The sequence below is a fragment of the Balaenoptera ricei genome, chromosome 20 (assembly GCF_028023285.1).
Source record: "Balaenoptera ricei isolate mBalRic1 chromosome 20, mBalRic1.hap2, whole genome shotgun sequence".
Taxonomy (NCBI): Eukaryota; Metazoa; Chordata; class Mammalia; order Artiodactyla; family Balaenopteridae; genus Balaenoptera; species Balaenoptera ricei.
In genome coordinates this window covers 48,366,959-48,389,327 of record NC_082658.1, presented here as the reverse complement: position 1 = coordinate 48,389,327, position 22,369 = coordinate 48,366,959, and positions in this window count along the sequence as shown.

Below are 22,369 nucleotides of genomic sequence, written 5' to 3'. Positions count from 1 at the left end.
CTGGTGATTCTTCCTCAACTTTCCTTTACTTTCTCCTCAGAACTGGGGTCTTGGGAAAACACTTATTTGTTCATTTGTTCATTCATTCATTCCTTAACCCCTGGACTGGCTTAGGTACCCCCACCAAGTGCTCTCATGGCACCCTGTACTTACTGATGATTGCATGGATCACACTTAGAAATTGCTTTAGAAACTAGAAATATTGGGCTCCAAGGAGGGAAACTGGGCACTTGGGGTTCGGGTATAGGACAAAACTTTTCGTAGTATATTTTTCTGTACTTTTTGAGTTTTGAACAATGTGGACATATTTCTATCAAAACAAAGTTATTTTTGAAGATAAAGAAACTGATTGCTTAATTATCTGCTTCTCCTGCTAGACGCCATCCTCTATGATGGCCGGGGCTCAGTTTTGTTCATTGTTATATCTTTGGCTCTGGGCAAAACTCTTAGCTCAGTAAATATGTTTTGAATGAATGAACGACATCCAATGATGGGGTTTTGTGACTCTGGGGGCAGAGGTGAAACTGACGTAGTCCTCCCCACCCTAGCCACAACCGACCTGCTTGTGTTGTGTTTGTGCTTCATACATGCTCAACATCTCAATTTGGGAGCTTTACACACTACTGAAGTGTTAGAACCATGCTGGCTGATTGAGCCAATTTTTAATTTTTGCAGAAAAGTGGGGCTTTTACGTTTGATTGAAAAGCCCAAACCCATGAACAAAACCACTGTAAGGGGGAAGATCAAGGTCACTGTGCAAACAATTTACAAATATCCATCCAATTTTCCTGGGGTCATAAACATCCCCAGCCTGTCCTCTATCCTCTTTCCTCAATTACCGTTAAGTCCGAGGAAGCCAGAGAAGGAGTACCAAATCTCCAGTGCTACCATCATGCTTTCCAAATAGCACCTCAATATGTTTTTTTAAAAATATTTATTTATTTATTTGGCTGTGCTGGGTCTTAGTTGCGGCACATGGGATTGTTGCCGCGTGTGGGCTCCTTTAGTTGCGGCATGCGGGATCTTTTTTTTAAAATAAATTTATTTATTTTTATTTATTTATTTTTGGCTGCCTTGGGTCTGCATTGCTGCACGCGGGCTTTCTCTAGTTGTGGCGAGCGGGGGCTACTCTTCGTTGTGGTGCTCGGGCTTCTCCTTGCAGTGGCTTCTCTTGTTGCGGAGCACGGGCTCTAGGCTCCTGGGCTTCAGTAGTTGTGGCACGCGGGCTTAGTAGTTGTGGCTCTCGGGCTCTAGAGCGCAGGCTCAGTAGTTGTGGCGCACGGGTTTAGTTGCTCCGTGGCATGTGGGATCTTCCCGGACCAGGGCTCCAACCTGCGTCCCCTGCATTGGCAGGCAGATTCTTAACCACTGCGCCACCAGGGAAGCCCTGGGATCATCTTAGTTGCGGCATGCATGTGGGATCTAGTTCCCCGACCAGGGATCGAACCCGGGCCCCTTGCATTGGGAGCGTGGTGTCTTAGCCACTGGACCACCAGGGAAGTCCCCTCAATATGGTTTTTAACCAAGTTCTACAGGATTCCCCCCCTGACATTGTTTGGAACTACTGCTTCACCTGCCCCATGATGGTTATGGCCTCAGAGCTCCAGCTCCCTCTGCTGTCCCTTTCCAGGAAAGTCAGGGCAGAGCCACTCCAGGAGTGGGAACCAAGAGAGCAACCAGCTTGTATTCCCTTCTCCCAAGCTGGGTTTGGGTCTCTCCTCTTCATCCTTAATAACAATAACTACAGTGTACACAGCATTTACTGTGAACCAGACACTACCTCCTTTATTCTCAAAACAACCCCATGAAGTAGATCATTATGATACCCATTTTACCAATGACTTAACTGAACATCTGAGGGGCCAAGTTCTGGGCCAGGGAACCCAACAGGGACTTGAATGCACGTCTCTCTAATTCGAAAGCACAGAGTTTTTCCTCCTGGCAACCCTGCCTCTCTGGCGTAAAGTCGGATGATAATACCTACCTGACCCACGGCTCTCAGATGAAGGGAAATGAAGGTGTTTAGGGCAGCCTTTGGGACCCAGTACCATCAATAAATGGTAACTATATTATAGCTTGTTCCAAGTCAGATACTATCTTGTGCCAGATTCTCATAGAGATGAGTGGGAACAAGCAACAAAGTTTTAGAAACATTTATCAGATAAGAAATATTGTCTTTTTGAATTTCAAAAAGACCACATTCATTCCGTTTTTTGTTTTTGTTTTTTTCCAATAGTTTTCTCTATTCCATTTTAACAGCGCATTCTGTCAGTCTGATCTTCTGCAGGGCATTGATCTATGGGGGACAGGGATTGCGAAGTCTGTTCTCAATCCACACACTCATCACATGAACAGGTGGGGCAACTGTCTACCCAGTGGGATGGGCTTTTAGATGTGGAGGTGATGACAGACGTTGAGGAGAATGAGACAATCCCCAAACGTAATGTGGTCGATTTGAACCTTGGGTTCCCCAGCACTAAGGCTACATGCCGATCATGGTAGATGCTCAGAAGAACTTTATGGATGGCTTGGACACCCTGGCCTTGTCTCTGGGCTCAGGGAGCCTCACAGGATGAGGCCCAGGGTGAGAGGGGTGAGGTCATGGGGCCAGGGCAGCCCCTGGACTCAGCACTTTTTGGCAAGAGCATAATGAGGCTGACCAGGCGGCTGAGCAGCACTTCTGTTGTTTGGGAATAAGCAGGATGAGTACAAAGCAAAGGGCCCAGTCAGCGTTCAGCCAGCACTTACCTCCCCCATGAGGGGCTGCTTCGGGGGAACCTTTTTTGCCCTAGTCCTTGCTACACCTTTAAACAAGTAGGAGAGCCAGGGCCTGGCTGGGCCTGAGAAGGCGCAAGCACTAGGAGAGAACTTGGGAGGCCTCTCAAGCCTCTGGTTCTTTCTGAGCTCTTTCTGTGTTCATCGATCCCTTTGCTTCCAGGCATAAACGGATGCCCGCTTGCCAGCTGGGGAGCGCTGTTGTCCTAAGGGCCCAGGCTCCTAGCCTGCTTCTTCTGTGTGTAACTAGCTGGAGGGCATCTCAATTCCATTCAGTCTTACTGAATTTCTCAATACTGCAGGTTGTCATTTCCTCTCAACTGGAGCCGCATGAAACTATTAGAAAAATAGGAACGAAGATGGGACTTTCCTATTGGGTGGCACTCAGCCCATTCTCTCAACTACAGCCAAGTAGTTCAACTCTGTGTCTCATTTAGGGCGGCCAGATTTAGCAGATAAAAATATAGGACACCCAGGTCAATTCGAATTCCAGATAACCAATTAATATTTTGAAGTATAAATAGGTCCTAAACATTTTTTATCCTAAAAAATTATTTGTTGTTTATCTGAAATTCAAACTGAACGGGGTGTCCTGCTTTTGATCTACCGACACCGATCTCCGTCCACCTTTGTCTGGATCCAGAGGTGATACCCCTCTGCCAATCTGCTTCTCTGTTGTCCTTTGGAGAAGACAGTGTAAAAAAGTCACCATCCTCATGATCACTTCCCTGGCATACCCCGTCCCACCAGCCACCCTACAACATCCTTTGATAGAGTGGAGAACGGGAGAGAATCTATATGTTTTTAAGTGTTTTCCCAAATGTTAATCTTATTTAATCCTCCCAAGTAACCCTGAAAGATATGCTTAGTTAACCCCATTTTACAGTAGAAAAATCAGACTCAGAGAGCTTATGTTACTTGCCCAAGGTCACAATGCTGGGAAGTGGCAGAATCAGATTTCAAACTCGATTCTCTTTGGTTCCAAAATCTATATTCTTTACCATGTTGTTTATAGGAATCCCTTACCCTTCATTTGTTTGAACAGCATGACTCATAGAGAGTAGCCATAAAAGCACATTTATTTTCATCTCCTCTACCTCATTATGTTTTTCCATTGGGGCTAATTTCTTTCCCTTGACCTGGATGTAAACTTGGGCAGTCCCAAGACTTTTTGTGGCCATTTTTAGGTAATAAAAAGTTGGATGTACTTTAAATCATAAAAGACAGTCTCAATTTAAAGTGAGAATGTTCAATCCACTATAGTAACCAAAACGTCAATCTCCATTCAAAGGTGTCTTCTCCTTGCTACCCCAGATAGGACCTGCGTTAGGCAGAAAGCCTGAGCCCAGGTTAAGGGCACTCTTTTTTCTTTCTCCTGCTTACTCACTGGTTTCTGATCCTTCTAGGATTGGAGGGAATAGGAGAAGAAGGAGAGCAGAACATTCCTTACTTGATGGTCCTGTGATAAGATGGCTTCACACTCTGTGCCCAGCAAATCTTCAAAACTGCCCGTCTTGTGGGCACTTTCTGGTTCTTGGGAGACGCCCACCTCCTCCCTGCCGCCACCACCACCTGCAGTAACCTTGACCCAGGTCTGTGCATCTCCACTCTGGCTATTGTTCCTTCTACAGCCCCTAGGCCCCTGGTGGTCTACGTCTAGCTTTACTCTGCTGAGGACCCATCAGTCCTTCAGGAGTTCTGCTGGACTAAATCTGCTCCAGCCCCATCCCAGTTCCTTCTGAGGCATGACCCACGCCATGCCTCAGGAAACACTACATGTACTTTACCACAGCAAATTCTAGAATGTAGGCTGATTCTTACTTAGCCTCCTCTGCTTTGCCTCATCCCTCAGCAACTGCCCAGCTCAACTTCTGACCTTTAGATTTCTAACTGCAGGGACACATAACAGGCTTTCTAAGTGGAGACCCTGGAGCCTTCACTTAAGGTGAAGCTCTTTCACTCCTTCCCTGAAGGATGATGGGGTTCACAGCACAGCTTCTCAAAAAACTCTCTCCATAGTCTGTCTCTAGTCTCTCCAACTGTACAACCTCGGTGTCAGAAGGAAGTGTTAAGAGCCATCAAATCAGTTCTCAAACACCTCCTTTGAAATTTCTGCATAGTGTTCTGTCACATAACTCACTTTGGTTTCTTTTTTTTTTTTAAGATTTTTTTTTTTTAAGGTGGACCATTATTAAAGTCTTTATTGAATTTTGTTACAATATTGCTTCTGTTTTATGTTTTGGTTTTTTGGCTGTGAGGCATATGGGATCTTATCTCCCCCCAACACCGCACCCCCTGCATTGGGGGTGAAGTCCTAACCACTAGACTGCCAGGGAAGTCCCCTCACTTTGGTTTCTAACATCTAATGTCTCAGCCAAAACGTCCATGTTCACATCCTGTAACATGGGTGTGTTACTTCACTGCTCTCTTCATACTGCTCACCCACCTGTGCTCCCTTTACCCCCAGTAGGAGAACTTACATCCTGTTTCATCAGGCATGGATTCCCCCAACTTCCTGCCCCTGGAACCTACAGTACCTGCAGCACTATCTATTTCCACACCCACCCTGACCTCTTCACCTCCAGTCCCAGATGTTCACCACTTCTTGTCCTGGATAACATACCATTCTGTCTTCTTAGGAATTTTATTTAATCGATTAGCCCTCTCTTGTCTAGTATTTTAAAAAATAATGTCTATATTTTATTACAAAAGTATATGTAACTGAAGAAGTCATATATTAACTGTACAATAAATATTTTTTACAAACCCAGGAGCTCTGCTTTTCAAAGGTTACCATTTCAACTCTTTTAGCTTTTCCTTTGGTATTCATTGATTTTTAGACATTATATACTGATTTCTTATCTTGGCAGACAGGATTTTAGCTCTCTTCCCCTCCCCACCGTCCTATAGATCATTACAAATTTTGCTTAAATTCGTATTCAGTGAATTAGTTTCTATGACTTTGGAAATATCATTTACTACTGGACCAAGTAATGCATGATAACATTTCTTTTCTTGAACCGTGTTTTGTTTTCCCTGGAGTTAAACATTCCCTAGTTTTGTCATAGGTTCAGTTTTCTTGCATCTTCATGAAATGCCTCTAAATACAATGTCCTACATGCTCAACCTATCAGAACCTCCTATTGGCTGCATCTTTTCCCCTTGGAGACTTCCATCTAGAAGCCTCTGTTCTCCTGCTCCAGACTGAAGAAGTTTCTGTCTATGCTACTGCATAGGTATTGCCCAGAGACCTCTCTTGGCTGACATCCTGGGAGCTCCCTAGTCAGTGCTCCAGGGTTGAATCCGTGTCCTCTTTCATAGTTTACCCTCTTGTGTTAGTAAAACACATTCTCTAACCGTGTCCTGAGAAATGGCACATGAACATAAAATTTTTAAGGTCAAAATATCTAAAAATGTATTTTTGTATGGTCACATTTGATTGAAGGTTTGGCTGGGTGTAGAGCGCTAGTACCCTACAAATTGGGAAGGTGGTTCCCCTTTGTCTTCTACGTGCAATGTTGCTATTGAGACGTATAATGCCATTTTGATTCCTCATCCTTTGTATGAGACATTTTTTCATTCTTTCTAGAAGTTTTTTTTTTTTTTTAAATTCCCAGTGATCTGAATTTCCTGAGGCTGTGCCTTGGTAAAATCTTTTTTTCCCTTTATTTCTGTGGGCATTTAGTAGACTCTTTCAACTTTCAGAAAAGATAGGTCCTTCAATTCTCTGAAATGTTCCTGTATTACTTCTTTGATCATTTTCTCACCTCTGTTTAATGTATTTCTTTTTCTGCAGCTATTATTCGTTGGACGTTGGACCTCATGAACTGATACTCTAGTTTTTTATATATTCCTATTCTATTTTTATGTCTCTTTGTCTTTTTGTTCTGACATCTAAGAGATTTCCTTGATCTTAGCTTTTAATCCTATATTAGTGTCCTACGGCTGCTATAGCAAATTACTAGCCCAAACATAGTGACTTAAACAACACAAACGTATGATCCTACAGTTCTGGAGGCAGAACTGCACTCCTTCTGGAGGCTCGCAGGGAGAATCTCTTTCTTTGCCTTTTCCAGCTTCTAGAGGCTGGTTGCCTTCATTTCTTGGCTGATGGCCCCTTCCTTCAAGCCAACAGCATGGCATCTTTGAATCTCTCTCTGTGTGACACTGGTCTTCCTGCCTGCCTCCCTCAAAAGGACGCTTGTGATTATATACCCAGATAATCCAGCATAATCTCCCCCATCTCAAGTTCCTTAATCATATCTGCAAAGTCCCTTTGCCATGTAAGATCATTTTCACAAGCTGTGGAGATTAGGATGTGGACGTATCTTTGGAGGACCACTATTCTGTCTACCACAAACTTTTTACCAAACTTGTTATTTTAACTGTCACATTGTTAATGTCCAAGAGTCCAGTTTTGTTTTCTGATTGTTTCATTTTTAAAGCATCCCATTCTTGTTTCATAGATGCAGTATTTTCTTTTATCTCCCTGTGGATATTTTTGCTTCTTTGAAGTTTCTTCATCTCCCTACATTATCTCTATTCTCTTCAGGTTCCTTTACTTCTGTTTGTTTATTACTACTATTATCTTATGTTGGAGACTTTTCCTACATGTGTCATGATCTGTGGATGTCCTTTCTTATTGAAGAAAAAGTGCACTGGGAAAAACTGATTGGGAAGTCTGGATGGCTGGGTGAACACTGTCAACTGTAGATTTCATTATATGACAAAAGGTGGTCAGCCAGCTTTTTTGGTTGGGAATTATTAAGAATCAGTCACTGTAGGTGTTTTGCTTGGGTTGGTTCCATTTGCCCTCCTGGAAGTCATACTGCACTCTCTGTGTCGTTGTGCACAGCCCAAACACAGGGACTGGCAAATTACGCTCCACCTCCTTCAAGGCTCCTGTTCACTTTTTGTTTTAAAGATCTGATTGGAAGTTACATATGTGTGCTGGTTTCATCAGTGATGGAGTTTGTTTCTGTTTTTTGGTCTCCATTTCATGTTCCTGTAATTTTTAACCCTCCCTCCTACTGACTTTTTCCTCAGCCTATAAACATGCTTAAGCCTCCCTCGTCTGAAAACAAAACCCCAACCTACCCCCTCCAACACTCTGCTTCCCCTTCTGGACGTCACCTACTCTCTCTCTGCCTTCATAACCACAGGCCTTAAAAAAAAAGTAACTATTTCAACTTCCTCACCTCCCTCTCTGTCTTCAAAAACAGCAATCTTATTTCTGTCCTTGCCTTTCTTCCAAAACTGCTTTGGCAAGGGAGACCAGTGATTTCCATATTGCCACATCCAACGGACCCTTTTTTCTCTCTCTCTGCAATATTTGACTCATTGAACATGTCCTTCTTTAGAAACACTCTTTTCCCTTGACCTCCGTCTGAGCGATCGCTCTCTGCTGCTTCTCAATCTTCTCAGTCTCTTCCTTTTCCTCTTCCTGCTCCTTCTAGGTCAGTCTTCCTGTGTCTGTTCTTGGCCTCCTTTTCTTCTCATTCTAGACTCTCCTTAGATAATCTCATCTACTCCCAAAACTTCAACAACCACTTTATGCTGATAACCCTCAGAGCTATATTTCAAATTCAGATATCTCTCTGTGTATTCGTTTCCTAGGGCTACTGTACAAATAACCACAAACTTGGCTTAAAACAACAGAAATTTATTGTCTCACAGTTCCAGAGGCCAGAAGTTTTAATCATGGTGTCAGCAGAGTTGGTTCCTTCTGGCGGCTCTGCGACAGAAACTGTCCCACGCCTCTTGTAACTTCCAGTAGTTGCCGGCAATTCTCAGCCTTCCTTGGCTTGTAGATGCATCACTCCAGTCTCTGCCTTCATCTTCACATGCTGTTCTCCCCATGTGTCTCTCTGTGTCTTCACATGGATTTCTGATGACACCAATCATTGGATTTGGGGTCCACTCTAATCCGGTATGACCACATCTAAGTTCACCTAATTTCATCTACAATGGCTGTATTCCCAAATAAGGTCACATTCTGAGGTTCTAGGTGGACATGAATTTTGCGGAGACACTGTTCACTCTTCAACTCCAGTGTTGAGTATTCAGCTTCCTCCTGGACATCTGCAGTTAGATGGCTTCCAACAGACTCCTCAAACCCAACAGAGCCAAGCTGTTCAGATGATCTCCACTGTCACTCCCACCCCTCAACCTGATCTTCCTCTGATTTTCGCTGTCTCAGAGATGGTGTCACCATCCGCCTAGTTATCCAAGCCAGAAACTGAGATCAATCTTGACTCCTCTCTCTTTCTCACCATCCTATCCAACCTTTGGCTGCATCTTGCTAATTCTACCTCCTTAATAGTTCTATATGTCCCCAGTTCTGCAACCCCATTTATCAGTTATTATAAGCTTGGCTGCAAGTAACAGAAAACCTAATGCAAACTGGCTTAGACACTAAGAAAATTATTTAGTTCATTTAACAGACAGTAATGCAGTAAGGGGACTTCCCTGGTGGCTCAGTGGTTAAAAATCCGCCAGCCAGTGTAGGGGACACGGGTTCGAGCCCTGGTCTGGGAAGATCCCACATGCCGCGGAGCAACTAAGCTCATGCGCCACAACTACTGAGCCTGCGTGCCACAACTACTGAAGCCTGTGCTCCTCAACAAGAGAAGCCACCGCAATGAGAAGCCCACACACCACAACAAAGAGTAGCCCCGGCTCACCGCAACTAGAGAAAGCCCGCTCACAGCAGCAAAGACCCAACACAGCCAAAAATAAAAATATATATAAATAAATAAATAAAATTTAAAAAAAATAATAATAATGCAATAAGGTAAGCTGCAGGCTTGGTTGATCCAGTGATGTTTCAATGACCTGGGTTGTTTTTTTTAAAAATGTATTTATTTATTTATTTTTGGCTGCATTGGGTCTTCGTTGCTGTGCGCAGATTTTCTCTAGTTGTGGCAAGTGGGGGCTACTCTTTGTTGCAGTGCTTGGGCTTTTCATTGCGGTGGCTTCTCTTGTTGCGGAGCACGGGCTCTAGGCACACGGGCTTCAGTAGCTGTGGCACGCAGGCTCAGTAATTGTGGCTCGCAGGCTCAGTAGTTGTGGTGCCTGGGCTTAGTTGCTCCGCGGCACGTGGGGTCTTCCCAGACCAGGGCTCAAACCCATGTCCCCTGCATTGGCAGGTGGATTCTTAACCACTGCACCACCAGGGAAGCCCATGACCTGGGTTTTTTTTTCCATCTTTATTCTACTGACTTCAGTGTTGGCTTCATCGTAAGCCTGGTTGCTTTCATGATTGTTGGATGTTTCCCAGTAGCAATTGGGGTCATATGTTTCATTTTTCCCATCCATCAGAAGAGAGTGGCTTCCTGTGACATCCTAAAGAGTAAGGAAGAACTTTCCCAGTAGACTTCAATATCCAAAACTTGTGCCTTACTGGCTAGAATTAACAAGAGTGAACATTTTGTCATATTTACTTCAGGTCTTTTTTAAAAAATAAATGTTACAGATAAAATTGAAGATTCCTTTGTACTTCCCTCAGTCTTATTCCCCTCAATCCCACCTCAGAAGCAACCACTATTCTGAACTTAGTACATGTTTATAAAAACATATGTGTAATTTTTTGTTTTGTAAAAAAAAGTACATAATGTACATGAAAAATGTATACACATAAATGTACATAACACATATAAATTCTGAAAATCCCTTTCTTCCTTCAACATTATATTTTTGAAATCTGTCCATATTGATACATGTAGATCATGTTCACTCATTTTATGGACTATATAATATTCCATACTATGAATATACTGCAATTTACAATCTTAATTTGTGTCTTTTTTTATCATGATTTCTGTGCATTTCCCCCTTCACTCCTGCCTTCTGACTGAGTTTTTAAATTATCTATTTTTCCTCCACTGGTTTGAAAAGTGTACATTCTGTTTCTTTTATTTTTTATTTATTTATTTATTTATTTTTATTTATTATTTATTTATTATTTATTTTTGGCTGTGTTGGGTCTTCGTTTCTGTGTGAGGGCTTTCTCTAGTCGCGGCAAGTGGGGGCCACTCTTCATCGCGGTGCGCGGGCCTCTCACTAGCGCGGCCTCTCTTGTTGCGGAGCACAGGCTCCAGACGCGCAGGCTCAGTAATTGTGGCTCACGGGCCTAGTTGCTCCGTGGCATGTGGGATCTTCCCAGACCAGGGCTCGAACCCGTGTCCCCTGCATTGGCAGGCAGATTCTCAACCACTGCGCCACCAGGGAAGCCCCTGTTTCTTTTATTTTAATAATTACACAATCTTAAATATGTCCAGTTTCTCTATCCTTCTGAATAAGATAAAAATCTTAACTCTGAACTTTCTATTCCCATCTTGTATATTACTATTTAGTTCTTTATTTCACTTTTTTTTAGTAATAAACGCTTACTTAGATTTGCCAATTAACTCTTTATCATTCCTTCTGGCGTTTCACTCCTTCTGCATTTTCTTCCTTGTTACTAAAGTAATTATTTAATAGTTCTTTCAGCAAATTTCTATAAGTAATAAACTTTCTTAATTTTTGTATGTCTGAAAACAACTTATTTCACCCTTACTTTATATGTAAGTACAGCTGGGAATAAAATACTTGACTGACAGTTATTTCCCCCAAGCACTTTAATAATATTATGTCATTGTCTTCTGGAAACTTCAGCAATGATGGGAAATCCACTATCCATTTGATTATTGTTCTGATGTAGGTAATCTGTTCTCTTTAGTAGCATTTAAGATTTTTCTGTTTATCTTTGATGCTCTGCAATTTCATAGGAGGTGTTAGATATGGACTTTTAAAAAAATTATATTTTGTGCTTCTTCAGTTGGCAAACTCACATCTTCAGTTCAGGAAATGTCTCCACTCTTACCTGTTTGTATACTTCCTCTCTTTTCCACTATTGTTATTTTCCCCCCCTCTGAACTCCTATTTGGAGCTTCTCGTCCTATACACCATGTCTTGTATTCTCTCTTTCTTCTTTGCTTTTTTTTTTTTGAAGAAGGGCTGTATACTTCCTTCTTCCCTTCCTACTTTCTTTTCTTTTTTAAATATTTATTTATTTATTTTTTGGCTGTGGCTGGTCTTAGTTGCAGCACAAGGGATCTGTTGTTGTGGCTCACGGGCTTCTGTCTAGTTGCGGCGTGCAGGCTCCAGAGCACGTGGGCTCCGTAGTTGCGGCATGCAGGCTCTCTAGTTGTGGTGCGTGGGTTTAGTTGCCCCGCGGTATGTGGGATCTTAGTTCCCCGACCAGGGATGGAACCGGTGTCGCCTGTGTTGCAAGATGGATTCTTAACCCCTGTATCACCAGGGAAGTCCCCTCTTTCTTATTTTCTATCTCTTTATCTTTCTGTACCACATCCTGAGTGATTTCCTCATAATTGTCTTCCATTCACTAATTCACTCTATAGCAGGATCTAGTTAACTGTTTAATCTCTCTATTAAATTCTGTTTAATAAACTAAAACGTCCTCATGTTTTTTTATTTCTAGAATTTCTTTTTTTTAATTAATTAATTTTATTTAATTTATTTTATTTAATTTATTTTATTTTTGGCTGCGTTGGGTCTTCGTTGCTGCATGCAGGCTTTTCTCTGGTTGTGGTGAGGGGGGGCTACTCTTTGTTGTGGTGCGCGGGCTTCTCATTGCGGTGGCTTCTCTTGTTGTGGAGCACAGGCTCTAGGCGCGCGGGCTTCAGTAGTTGTGGCACGCAGGCTCAGTAGCTGTGGCTTGCGGGCTCTAGAGCGCAGGCTCAGTAGTTGTGGTGCACGGGCTTAGTTGCTCCATGGCATGTGGGATCTTCCCGGACCAGGGCTCAAACCCGTGTCCCCTGCATTGGCAGACAGATTCTTAACCACTGCGCCACCAGGGAAGCCCTTATTTCTAGAATTTCTATTTGGTCTTTTTCAAACCCACCTTTTGCCCCACAATATCTCACTTATATGGATTTTACTTCTCCCTTTATGTATTTGGACATTTTAGAGATATTTATTTTAAATTAGCTTTCATGTTTCATGAATGGAAACATTTTTCAGATTGTTCTTTTACCTGTAAATCCAGGGGTATAAATTTTCTCGATCATCACATCTGCCATCTCTCTAACATGATAGTTTCTTCTGTATTTATTTGTTTCTTCAGGGATCAGTGCTTTTCTCATTCTCTAGGTTTTGGAGGATTCCTGTAGGAGTTAGTTTGTCTTTCTCTATGCTAGTACTCTATGAGTTTCACTATTTCCAGACCAATGTTTGCTAATTTCTTAGAACCGGGGCTCTCAAACAGCAAATCTAGCATATGCCCAGGTGCTAGTTTTGTGGTTGGTACCGTGTCAGAGTCTGATTTTTCCACTTACAGACTCCAGGCAGTTACCAAGCTCTCTTGCTGTGTTCCATGGCCCAGTGGTGCAGTTTTTCTAGAACCTGTTTTATCTATAAGAAAGCCTTTTTGTTCTTGGCTCTGAGCAGGAAACCTGGTTCCAGCTCATGGGGCCTGAGGCCTCATCTCCCATTCTTAGAGGGGCATTAAATTCTTGATTCTGATACCCTCTAGGACTCTAGGCTTCTGCTTGTGATAAGTGAGGTCTGAGTATATTCTGTGACTGGTCATGAGGGACCTATCAAGAGTTTATTAGATAAACTTTTTATTGAAATCTAGCATACTTATAGAAAAATGCACAAATCATGAGTGAACAGTCTGATGAGTTTTTATAAAGTGCACACACTTGTATAACATCCACACAGATCAACTAGTGGCAGCCTTGCGGAAGCCTCCTCACACCCCATCCGGGCACAACAGCACTCTGCTCTGAAAGGTAACTACTATTCCAATTCCCAACAGCATTAGATTCATTTTGACCATTTTGTACATTATTTATTTGTTTGTTTGTTTGTTTTTGCTGCTCCGTGTGGCTTGTGGGATCTTAGTTCCCCAACCAGGGATCAAACCTGTGCCCCCTGCTATGGAAGCGCTGAATCCTAACCACTGGACCGCCAGGGAATTCCCCATTTTGTACTTTATATACGTGGAACCGTACGGTACCTCTTCTTCAGTGTCTGGCTTCTTTTTTTCAACATCATGTCTGTGAGACTCTCCCCTGTCATTGTGTTTATGCCTAGTTTGTTCATTCTCATTGCTGTATGGTATTCTATTCTATGAAAATACCAGTTTTTAAATCCTTTGTACTATGGATAGAGACTTGGGTAGTTCCCACTTTGGGACTATTATAAATAGTATTGCTGTGAACATACTTATATATGTTTTTGGTTAAGATCTGTAAGCATTGCTTTTGGGAAGATACCTAGGTGTGGAATTGCTGGGTCATACACACGCTCAGTTTTAGCAGACATCGTCAAACAATTTTCCAACGTTGTTGTACTAATTTACACTCCCACCAACAGTGTGGAGCAGTTTTCACATCTGTGGGCACATATTAGAGGATTCGGCACTAGAGTAGATCTTTTCCCTCAATTACATGGGATTGAGAATTACTACCGCTCCTTTTCAAGGAGAATAAATCAAGATTGATATCAGAAGCCCTGGTTTATCTCTTTTATACTTTATGATATATAACTACAAAGTATATCAAAAACACTAGAGTTTGTCAAGCTTCTACCATGTGCCAGACACTGTTCCAGGAAGCCGTTTCCTCCTTGTCACAGCCCTATGAGGTAGGCATTATTATTGCTTCATGTTTTAGGTGAGGCAGCTGCAACTCAGGAAGATGAAAGAACTGTCCCAGGACCCCAGAGCCTGAAGCAGCAGAGCTGCAGCAGCCTAACTCCGAAGCCTGGCCTCTTCACTCTGAATGGCGAATACGCTCCTGCATCCTCCTACCAGAGTGTGGGCTCAGCTTTTTTCAAAAACCTCTTTTGCGCCTCCCTGAAGACCTAAAGTACAGAGCCATATACTGTCAGATAGGACTACCTGGAGCAGATGAAATTTGCCCAACTGCAGCTAGAAATCCATGTCTTTGTATCGGCAGGTGAAAACAAGTGAGCGCACCATGAAGAATTCTGCTCCCAGAAATCTTACTTCTGTCAAGTGTACCATGAGTTACACTGGCTCAGTGCTGGCACATAGTGGCACCTCAGGAACATTGGCTGAACAGAACTGTAGAAAAATCCACATTTGTGATGCTGACCGGGGCCCCCTTGGCTACAGCTCCTGGCCTCTAATCTTTGACCACCAGGGGGCACACTTCTGTCCCTAGAGCACCCTCATTCTCCCAAAGCCAGTTCCCTGGGGAAGAGAGGGGTGTGTCAGAAAACTCTGAATTTAGAAAACGGATACAAGAGAACTGGGTTTTTCCGGGTGTGGTCCAAGGACCACCAAATCATAATCACCTAGAGTGCATGGTTAAAATGCAGGCTCCAGCTTATTCACCCTAGACCCATAGAATTAGACTTTCCAGGGGTAGAACTTAGGAATTGTACCTTAAGCAAGGTCACCAGGTGATTTTTTTTTTCACGCACATAGCTCTGTGTTCAGACTACCCGTGTTCAAATATTGACTTTTTCACGTGTTAACTGGGTGACTTTGAGCAAGTCAATTAACCTGAGACTCAATATTATCATAAAAGAGGATCATAAAAACAGACTTAACTCTTAGAGTTGCTGTGAGTAATAAATGAGACAATTCATGTAGAGAGCTTAGCATGGTGCCGGGCAGTGTCTTAGCACTTATAAAGCTTAAAATATCATTACTGGGGCTTCCCTGGTGGCTCAGTGGTTAAGAATCCGCCTGCCAATGCAGAGGACACGGGTTCGAGCCCTGGTCCGGGAAGATCCCACATGCCGCGGAGCAACTAAGCCCGTGTGCCACAACTACTGAGCCTGTGCTCTAGAGCCTGCGAGCCACAACTACCGAGCCCACGTGCCACAGCTACTGAAGCCTGCGTGCCTAGAGCCCGTGCTCCGCAACCAGAGAAGCCACCGCAGTAAGAAGCCTGAGCACAGCAACCAAGAGTAGCCCCCGCTCACTGCAACTAGAGAAAGCCCGCACAGCAACGAAGACCCAATGCAGCCAAAAATAAATAAAATAAATTAAAAAAAAAAAAAGAAAGCCCGCGCGCAGCAACAAAGACCCAATGAAGCGAAAAATTAATTAATTAATTAATTAATTAAAAAATATATCATTATTATTGAATGATATTAGGAGGGAGTGCGGTGAGGGGGCAAGAGCACAGTGGATGAGACCTGGAAGAAGTCTGGGATATCTGCTTCCAGTGTAGGCTTTGCTGCTCTCACCAGCTGTGTGTCCTTGGGCAAGTCACTTAACTTCCCTGGGCCTCAGTTTCTGCACAAATAAAATGAGAAAGTGGTACTAACTGGTCTGTGAGATCCCTTCCAGTGCTGATGTTTTGTGAAAATTTCACAGAGTTTGAGGATCCTCGTAAACACACCCACACACACACACACACCACCTATACCGCCCCTGTGTGGTTCCTACAGCCTCTGTGTGATTGTATCACATCAGATTACATTGCTCATTCTCTTCCCTGCTTTTTGAGAGGAGGGCAGAGCCCATGTCTTCTTCATCCTGGAGCCTCAGAGCCTGGCACATGGCCTACCACATAGCTCCTGTGCAATAAATATCAGTTATACTGAGAAAGTAGGAATATAAAGTGTGACACAAATGTGAGGAATTAGGATAATTTTTAATCCTAGTTGGTCTTTAAGAAAACAGCTGTTGGGGTAGGATTAGGCCAAGAATGGCTGGAGGAGCCTGAAGGCCAAGGTGGGATTCAGGTGTGAGTACTGAGTGGACAGAGAACTGGGTGCAGGGATTGGTTAGAAGGAAGAACAGCAGGACTCGGGGAGCTTACAATGCAATTCACCTAGCACCCTCCTCCTGAAGGTGACCTTCTTTTCGTTGTTGCTGTCGATTTGGTTTTTTTTTGTGAGAAGCAGGACTGGGGTCAGTGTCTAGCGTGATAGCCTGCAAGTCGTAGACCTTGAAATATTTCAAATATTTCACTAAGAATCATGGCCCAGGAGAGCTAGAAGGAAAGAGAAGTCAGAAACAATCCTCTCATTTTTACAACAAAGCAGAAAACTATGAGCCAGGAAGGCAGAGCCCCTTCTCAAGATGACACATCAGGTCGTAGTGGAGACGGGCGTGTGAGTCTACCAACTTCCATGCCAGGGCCTTGCTCTGGACCCTGCTTCCTCCAACACTTCTAAACGAACAATGAACGCACACAGGTGGGAATGTTTCTGAATGTGTGCTCATGTCTTTACTGGTCTTCGGGTTCGTCCAACTCTGTGTGTCCAGCTGCCTCCTGCATGACTCCGCCTGGATGGCCTCCAGGCATTTGAAATGCAGATAGCCCAAACTGAGTTCATTACCTTCCCCGAGTCTTCTACCTCCCTTTCCTGTTTTCTCTTTCAGCAAACAATGCCACTGTTTATTATTCTATTACTCAGATTAGAAACCTGGATGCCACTCTTTTTTTTTTTTTTTTTGGCTGCACCCCACGGCTTACAGGATCTCAGTTCCCCCAGCAGGGATTGAACCCGGGCCCTCAGCAGTGAAAGCCTGGAATTCTAACCACTAGGCCACCAGGGAACTCCCATGGGTGCCACTCTTGACTCCTGCTTCTCCCTCACCCATCATCACCAAGGCCTGGCAGTCCCACCTCCTGCTCTCTCTTCATTTCATCCCCCTGAAGCTGCTGCCGCTTCAGTCCGGGAACTCATCATTTCCAGGCACCATGCAGACTCCTAACCAGTGTCACTTCTCTCCACTTGATCTCCAGACCCCAGCAGTCTAAAGCATCACCTGCTGTCTGTTTGTAAAATATGAACCTGTGAAAATATTTACTGAGGTTCTGTGCTTGGTGATAAGTGAATGATGATGAACAAGACAGAGATGGTCCAAGAGATGAGCAGAGCAAGGATGATATGGACAAATAAATGGGTAATTACAATGGGTTATGGAAAGTGTTATGACGGGGGAAGTATGGAGTGAGATAAGAGCTTTGGAGAAAGACAGCTGCTGAGCTTGGTTTGTTGAATGACTAAATGTGAGTAAATGAATACTCCTAATCCTGTGAGATTTCAGATCTGCCCACACCCCCACCCTCCGTGTCTTGTGCATATTGTGAATATGTCTGTGTATATATGTGTGTCTGTTGGGGTTGGATTCAGCTGTGAGTGAGAGAGAGCCAAAATAACAGTGGTTTAAACAAGATAGAAGTTTCTATTTTCTCTGACTTCAAGTCCAGACCTAGTGGTCCAGGGCTGGTGGTGTGTTTTTAAAACAAGGTTGCAAATTCTTTGACTCTCCTCCCATTGAGAAGTGCAGGTCTATGACCCTTCTCCTCAACTCTGGGTGGACTTGTGACTTCTTTGACCAATAGCATAGGCAGAGGTGATGTCAAGTGACTTCCAAGGCTTGGTAGTGAAAGGCCATGGAGTGTCTGTCTTGATCATTGGAACGCTTTCTCTTGGAGCCCTGAGCTGCCACGTAAGAAGTCCAACTCTCGCGAGGCCATCATGCTCGAGAGACCACACGCGGGTGCTCCAGTTGACTGTCCCAGCTGAGCCTTTCACCAAAAGCTGCCCCTGCCAAGATGCTAGACATGTGAGTGAAGCTGACTTGGACATTCCAAGCCAACCCATGCACCGGCTGAATACCACCAGGTGACCTCAGTCAGTGGCACAAGGGGCAAGAAAATCACCCAGCTGAGCCCTGCCTGGAAGTTGCACTTACACTTCCATGGACATCCATTGACCAGAATATAGTCATATGGCCACCCTTCCTGAAAAGAAGGCTGGGAAATGAGGTCTTTATTCTGGGTAGATATTGCCTAGCTATTAATAAAAAGTTCTATCACTATAGAAGAAAAGGAATCTCATATTAGGGTAAGATCAACAGTCTGTCACTCTGTGTGTGTGTGTGTGTGTGTGTGTATGTGTGTGTGTATCCAAGGAGCAGCTGGACCTGGAACATGCAGCTCTGGTCCCAGCCTGACCCCTCACCTCCCAGGGCCAGACTGCTGGCACCTGCTTCATCTGACACCACTTCCGGTACCCACATTCTGGGTGGATGAGGGGACCCTGGATTAGTGCAGTGATTTCTCAGCATCCTCCAGACAAGAGGGAAGACAGGCTGGAGGTGGGTCCAGCCTGGAACCCCAGGCAATGCTTCTGAGTCTGGCCTGGGGAGCCCATTGCCAGGTGAGCCGAGGACTTACAGTCTGGTCTTTTGGTCCTTGGGAGTAACCTCCTTCCCAGCCAACTTCCTGCTTCTGCAGGTGAAACCAGTTCACGCCAAAGTTCCATTACATCCTCACCTGAGGAGGTGCCCGACTTGCTTGTATACAATATTTCTCGATGCTGGTGAGTGGGCAGTCTGAGTGATATTGGTCAGCCAACTACTGAGTCTTTACGATGCATCTAGACAGTGTGGCCCAGTGGTTGCTGCACAGTCTCTGGAGTCGGAAAACTGGGTGAGAACCGGGCTCCACACGTACAGGTTGTAAGATCTTGAGGAAGAGCTCTCAGAGGGTCAGTTTCCTCATGTGTAAAATGGGGATAATAAGAACTGCCTCACAGAATTTTTATGAGAATTAAATGGAGTAATATAGATATAGCAGTTATCATAGTGCCTGGCCCATAAAAAAGCCTCAACATATATTAGTTATTATTATTATTATTATTATTATTATTATTATTATTATTACTGCTACTACTAGTACTAAGCCCTGAAAGGCTATATCTCTGCCCCCAAGGAAAGGGGAATTGAGAGAAAGAATAGTAAGTTTGTACAAAATTACTGATGTAAAATTTTTTGAGATCTTACCCATTTTTTCTCCTTCCTGTTGGGATTTTTAACATCTCATCCCCACCACTTCCTGCTTTTCAAGGAGCTGGGTCATCCTGTGCTCATCGCCTCAGAGGATGACGCCTCAGAAATAAAGTTGCTTTCCGGCCTCCCTCTCCAGAAATCTAGTCTTCAGGGGAATAGAGAGACCTCTGAGTAGAGACTGAATATTTGAGGAAAATATCATATGTGAAAGCCGGATGGGGTGTTTGAGAGGAGTGGGGCTCCTTTCAGAAACTGGAGAAGCTTCCTCCAGGCTAAGGGGGGAAGAGACAGATGGGAAAGGTTGACTCTGTAGGTGGCCATGAGTCCTAGCAAGAGGGATCCTGTGGTGTACTGGGGCTGGAGCCGGGGGCAGCAAAAAGGAAATGGCGGTCTGGGGAGGTGGGGCAGATGGGAACTTGGCTGCCAAGACCCTGGACCCTCAAGCCTGGCATGGACATAACAAAGAAAGCCAGGAGACAAGAAATAAAGGGCATCTCAGCCGTAACCCAGTGTGCGACAACCAATGGCCCGGTTCTACCCATCAGTTGACATAGAGGCAGATGACATAGAGGGCTGAGTGCTTGCACACTTGCCTTGGGACACCTTGACAAAATCCTGGTGCAGAGGGAGGGGAACCTAAAATGGCCTGGGATTAAACTAAACTCTATGGTTTAATACAGATATAAAGTTCACATCTATTTCTTATACCCTGCAGTAGAGAACAGAGTCATTCCTGCTATGCTGTGTCAAGTACTTTATAGTTTATGACAGGAATCTGTGGCGTTGGAGTCACATAGACCTGGGTTTGAATTCTAGCTGAGTGATCCCAGCTAAATTACCTAACGTCTCTGGTCTTCTGTTTCCTCTGCTACAACGTAGGGATCCTAATCTTAACCTCACAGGGTCGGAGAAAAGATATGAATGAGGTAAGGAATGTGATGTTCCTGAGTCTGGCCCTGGCCATCCAATATTTGTTGGTTCTGTTATACAAATGAGGACCAGAGAGGTGGAGTGAGTTGCCCCAAGTCACACAGGAAGTGATAGAGCCTGGGGCCCCTGATTTCAGACTCAGATGCCAAGAGACATCAGGAAGGCCAGACAAACTGGGAAGTCTTTCTGGGGAAGAGGGCTTTCTCCTGGGGAGGCACTCCTAAACATCATCCCCAAGCTTCCCCGGGCCCCTCCACCAAGCTGGGAGAAAAGAGCTTCACTGGTAGGAACTTCCACCTTGGGAACAGAACAGCCCTAGCTCCTGATTCGTTCCTGTCAGTGCCAGCCAAGCACTCCTGGGAGCCAGGTGGTTTCCAAGCCGGGCCTCACCTGCACCTCTGCGTGGGTGACTACGTCAGGGTGTCCATACCTGTGGAGGGAATTTCCTGAACCCAGCAGGCCATGGCCACAGCTTGGTCCTGAACGCTGGAGGGTGGGGGGATACTCGTGGCTTCAGTTGTGCCGAGTGTGTAGGATTCTGAACACGAAGAACACCCACTGTGGGTCTCAGCTTTGGTGGCACCCTTTTCTGAGTTTTCCTCCTGCAAGCCCCCCACAGCTTGGGGACAAACAGCCCATGTTCTGCATGTTTCCTGGTCTGCAGCATCCCGGAGCAGGCAGAAGATTTCTTTCAGCCTCCACCTCTCAGCAACATCTACTCCCTTCCAGGTAAGAGAGTTGTGGGCCTGGCTCTAGGGGTCTCCAGAAGCCAGAGCCATAATAAGGATTTAACATTGACTAAAGGAATATCTTGCTGATAGAAGGAGGAGAAGGCTCCAGGGCAGCCCTTGTCTATGGCACAGGTTCAATGGCATTTTTTTTAATCTGGGATCAGAGAGATACACAGGTATTTCTCCTGTGCCCTACTTGCTCTAACTCATGTTTCTCTCTCCTTTGGGAGGCTGCATGGTACAAAGAGCACAGGCTTTGGAGGCAGCAGACCTAGATTGAAATCCTGGCTCTGCCATTCAGTTTTCTCATCTGCGAAATAGGGATAATCGCGTTCATCTCAATTAGCTGTTGGAGGACTTTGATACGAGCATATGTGAGGAGGCTGGCATGAAGCAGGTGTTTCCTGGAAGGAAGGTGGATTCTGAGAGATTTTCTGTTGGGGAACTCCTGGGTGCCCACCCTGGGACCATGTGGCACAAAGAATTGGGGAGAAACAGAAGAGGAAGTAACTGCCTTCTTAGCCCAGAAACTTTACAGTAAGAGTGGCAAACAGATGCCAACAGGGATATGCTGGTAAACATTTAAAAACTGGCTCCCTGGAAAGATGTGTACAAACACATAAGGTTATTAAAATGTTTTATTTGTATAGAGAATGTGTAGCACACAATTTAGAAATAATAACAAAATATACAATACTCTTTATGGTCAATTCCATTTAGCCAATTCATTCCCACAAAATGCTTTCATTGAATTTTTTTTTTTTAACATCTTTATTGGAGTATAATTGCTTTACAATGGTGTGTTAGTTTCTGCTTTATAACAAAGTGAATCAGTTATACATATACCTATGTTCCCATATCTCTTCCCTCTTGCATCTCCCACCTTCCCACCCTCCTTAGCTTTCATCGATTTTTGAGGGCCGCTTGTATCAGTAATCAGCCTTAGGTTACAACTGATAAACAGGTGTACTTTTGACGTGAATGTTAGTTGATATTTTTGTTGAAGTTAAGGCATCAGATGAAAGTGAAACAATAAAGTTTTTTTTTTGTCTGAACTTCACTTGTTAGTCAATGACTGAGCAACTTCCTTGCTGAATTGCATGGTAGTTTTCAAATACTGAAAGACTAGTTCCTCAAA